Source organism: Glycine max, chromosome 2 (assembly GCF_000004515.6).
Source record: "Glycine max cultivar Williams 82 chromosome 2, Glycine_max_v4.0, whole genome shotgun sequence".
In the NCBI taxonomy this organism is placed as follows: Eukaryota; Viridiplantae; Streptophyta; class Magnoliopsida; order Fabales; family Fabaceae; genus Glycine; species Glycine max.
The window spans coordinates 32,778,589-32,783,788 of NC_016089.4; positions in this window are offsets into that span (position 1 = coordinate 32,778,589).

Sequence of the window (5,200 nt, forward strand, 5' to 3'; positions counted from 1 at the left end):
CGTCGACAAGCACCAAATCTGAAATGTGTTGGTGGCACCAAAGAAGGGAGGGTTGTCACGACATGACGGTGACAAAGAAGGTAGTGGTGAGCATATCTATGGGAGATTTGTGGAGTCTGTAACGACTTGCCTCCTCGTTATGATATTACCACTCTAAACTGCAAAAATTTCAATTTTTAATTGAAAACTCCGTTAATTTGCCTATGAAAAATGAAAGTAAATTTTTTATGATATACATTCACCAAACAATGCACCATTACTTAAATGTGTTAGACAAGTGGCCTCAGATATCTTAAGAAGGGGGGGGGTTGAATTAAGATATTCCAAACTATTTCCCCTAATTAAAAATCTATTTCACTTTTTACTCAAGTTATGAATTCCCTTAATGACAATATTCTTAAATATTAATTCAAATGAAACAATTTGAATATGAATATAAAGCAATAATAAATAAAGGAGATTAAGGGAAGAGAAAATGCAAACTCAGTTTTATACTGGTTCGGCCACACCCTTGTGCCTACGTCCAGTCCCCAAGCAACCCGCTTGAGAGTTCCACTATCTTGTAAATTCCTTTTACAAGTTCTAAACACACAAGGACAATCCTTCCTTTGTGTTTAGAATTCCTTTACAACAAGATACTCACAGTCTCTTAATCCCTTAGAGAATGAGAAGAAGAAGAAGAACAAATCTCTCTAGAAAGAGATGGATTTTACAGATTGAGCACTCAAATAATTCCTTAATGAATTGCAATTGAATTGGCCAAGGAATTCTTAAGAGGATAAAATAAATTTGCTCTTTGAGAGGATAAACACTTGTTGTTCTGAAAATCTCTGAGCAATTTCGTGTTTAAGTCACATATATATAGACCATTGGTGGTCATGAATAAAGCCTTTGAAAAGTTGTGACTCTTGAAATTATTTTTTCTGAAAATCCTGTCTGGTAATCGATTACAGTGATTGTGTAATCGATTACAGCTTTTAAAATTTGAATTAAAACGTTTACTAACTGCTGGTAATTGATTACCAAAATTGTGTAATCGATTACACAGTCTAAAATTTCGAATTCAAATTTTTGTAGCTGTTATAAAACGTATTTGGCCACTGGTAATCGATTACATCCTCTGGTAATCGATTACCAGAGAGTAAAACTTTTGAGAAACACTTTTTTAATTTAAATCACTTGGCCAAACCTTTACTAATTCAATTAGGAATTCCCTTCCTAATATTCTAGTGATCATCTTGATGTTGTGACTTGTAATCTTGAAGTATTGTCTTGAATTTAATCTTGAAAAGCCCATTTGCATCAATTGCACCACATCATCATGATCATCATCAAAACATCAAAGGCAATTGCATCTACAAAATGAATGCATATACATACATACATATATATATATATATAGGTATAGTAACTCAGTACACATCATTCACATAATGAAAAGTAAATTAGTTCATACATATAATTAAATTTGTGATTTACATCCTCAATTCAAAAATCGAATTATGGAACCAGCTACGGAGGAGTTGATTAACAAAACATAACTCTCTCCCAAAATAATCCCAACGTCATCACGCAGGCTTGATAGCTCCACAAAAGAATCTCACTTCATGTACACTATAGTTGTCATTTTGTTCCTACGAACAAAGGTTCGTAATCATCACAGATACCAACCATACGGTACAAAAATTGTGAGGGTGAGTTTATTATAAAAGAAATTAACACAAAAATCAAATAACCATAATTAGTAAGAAAACATTAACAATTACCATAAGCATACACAAAAATCCATTAGTCCAACATACACTCAACAAGTAGTCATCATCCATCCATAATTCAAATCGATCATACTCAATATGATGCATGCACCTGACCTCAACTCTCAAATGCAACGTGGTACCATTCATCAAGGAAATAGCCTAAGTGTGTCCACATGACACTCTCACTTAGGAAAACTAGGCAGTAAGTGTTAAGGTCACCCTGTCGTGCACAGATAACTCCCCCCCCCCCCCACGGTGATCAACCTGAGTGTCAAGGGAGTTCCAAACCGAGTGACATGCCCCCAAGTACAAGTATTCCTCCTCATGAGAAACTACAAGTACTTACTGACAAAGATTATACTATTTTCATGCAATATGAAGTATGAAACATGGGCTTCATCAATGCACTGACCGTGGATCATTAAAGATTTTAAGCCATCCCCCTCCCGAGATGCTTAAAACTCTTTAACCACTCTATTTCCCCCACCAGGGATATCCAACATGGTCATTGCACCCCCCATGTACATACACAACATACATCATCATAATGACATTTTCATCATCAACATCTCATTTCAATGTCATTATCAACATCAACATTGTCTCATCTCAATGTCATTCTCAACATCAACATCATTTCATCTCAATATCATTCTCAACATCATCGTCATCTCATCTCAATGACATTATCAACAATAACAACATAATCTCATATCAACATAATCATCAATAACAACATCATCTCATATTAGTTAATATCATCAATAACAATATCATCAGTAAATCACGTTTCACATATACATACATATATAGTTCATGCTTGAGATCCACACTCCCCAAGTCTTCAGACAACACAAGTCTAATAAAAATAATAATGTCATTTATCAATAACAGACATATCACATCCCATTAGTCAAAACATTGTTTTTCTTGAAAACTAGCATGCAACAAGGACATGCATACATCCCTGTAGTTAGGTTCCCTGACCCCAACTATGGTATCAAAAGCCGTAAATTATAATAAACTCCCTTCACCTATCATGAGTTTTACGTTAGTTCCTCTTTGTGCGCTCAGAGACCTCTCTCGTTCACATTCGTCAATCCAAACATAAGGTTCTATATACCAAACTGAAGGAAATTTAGTATAGATTTAAGAAATAAGGTTAATGACAACATTTGGGGTTAATTACCCTTGTCAAAACATAAAGGGCTAAGGGGGTGTTTCGGATTCTACTAAAAGGAGACGTCATTTTGAAATTCTGATCACACCAATATGATCGAGGTTCAGTGAAGGTCACGAAAATAACATCAATTTTATAAAAATATAACTTTTACAACGTCTTATTTTCAAGGGTTCTTCAAAGGAAGTGTAAAAACACCTTATTACAGTACCCAAAACACAAGAGACACTAAAATAAACTCAAACTAACTAAGAGAAAGGTTTAGAAGTCAAGATTACCTCAGAGAAGTTACGAAAGAAAGGATTGAGGGATTTTTTTCCACCGAATCCTTGAGGTGAATTATGAGGATTCCACTCCGATTAAAACATTCCTCTGGGTATGGTGGTTCTGCAGCAAGCAACGATGACTTGTGGTGGCCATCAGTGGTCGTAGGTGGTGGAGAAGAAGGTGTAAGGGTTTGGGTGTGCATTTGGAGAGGAGGAGAGTGAAAAAAAATGGTATTTTTTACGCTAAAAAACGTATTTATAATCTGCAGATCTCGCTAAGCGAGAGTCCACTTTTGGCACTAAGCGTGACAATTCTTGCTCAGTACAATTCCCTCTCGGGTTGGAATTTGCGTTGAGCACGACAATTCTCGTTGAGCGTAATTCCTCTTGCGCTAAGTGCAACAATTCTCACTCAGCGTAATTCTCTCTCGGGTTAGAATTGTGCTTAGTGCACTTCTCGTGCTAAGTGAGGGGTGAAAATTTGATATTTTGAAAATCCCAACGGCTGGACTGTGGGGATATGTGTTTGGAACCTACAGTCCAAATTTGAAGACGATCCAATGGTTAAAGAATTCAAGATTGCGGTTTTACCATAATAGGTTTAGGTGAAATTTGAACTCTCATAATTTCAACTTAGGTCAATAAAACTCCACATAACTCAACATCCACATCAAGAAAATCACACATGAATAATTTACACCATACCTCAACTCATTCAAGTCAATCATATAATCAAGTAACATGATAAATGCAATTAAAATCAATTTATAATTAGCAATATTTTAGGTTGTTACAGTCGCTGATCTTCAATGTGAACTTCCCCCACCACTGTGAGTTCTATTTGGTGGTGACGATGAAGGTTGAGGGTGGTGTTTTTGAATTTGGTTTCGATGAAGGTAATGGGGGATTTTGGGTTTAAAGATTCACTATCCATGGCCATGGGTTTGATTTTTACCCATTAAAAATTGAATCTATGGCAATGTTTCACTAAAAAATGAAAAATTTCAGTCATGCCAGTAGCTAGAAAACATAGTAGAATAAAATAATAATAAAACAAGTATCATGTTATCACTTAACATTTAAAATAGAAGAAAATGACTAAAACCATGGACAAAATAAAAGTTTAAGGACCAAGACCAGTCACAAAAAAGTGCAGGACAAAAATAAAAAATGTGAAAAAGATCAGGGACGAAAAACATAGTTTGCTCTATCTTTTATTTATGAATTGAATCTAATTCATTCTATTTCAATTTTCTTAAGAAAATTATATCATCATACATCATATAGGTTTAAATATGGTTTTGGTCCATGTAAGTTCACACTTTTTCAGGTTTTGTCCCTGCAAGTTTGTATGCTTTTTTAGTCCCTATAAGTTTGTATTTTTTTTTTCAATTTTTATCCCTATAATTTGTTTTGTTCATTTTTAATCTCTATAAGTTCATCATTTCTCAATTTTGGTCCTTATACGTGTGAACTTACAAGGACTAAAAATAACAATATACAAAACCTAACTCAATTAAGTTTAATTGGATTGGATTTAAAAATATACAAAACTCAATCCAACTCGGGTCACTTACACCCCTACTTATAGGGACTAAAAATGAACAAAAAAAACTTAGAATGACCAAAATTAAAAGGCATTAACTTACAAGGACCAAAAACATATTTAAGTCTACCATCATTATCTATGGAGTTCTTAATATGCTCGAGATTAGTCTATTTAAAATTTAAAAAAAGAGCCTATTTGATCAAACAAAGAATTAGAGATTCATTAGATTATCAAATGATACTATGACCATGAGTGGTGTACTTTGATATGAACTCGTCCTTGACATAATTATAGAAATTGTAATACCAAGGTTCCCATCATCCTCGTCTTGATTGGTGATAGTTCATCATGTTCCAACTCTCGATAGTCTTCATTCAAGAAGATGAATGAGTCTCATTTGATGGAAGGGCTCTTTGTGGCTGGGATGTCCAATCTCTCAATGACAAGT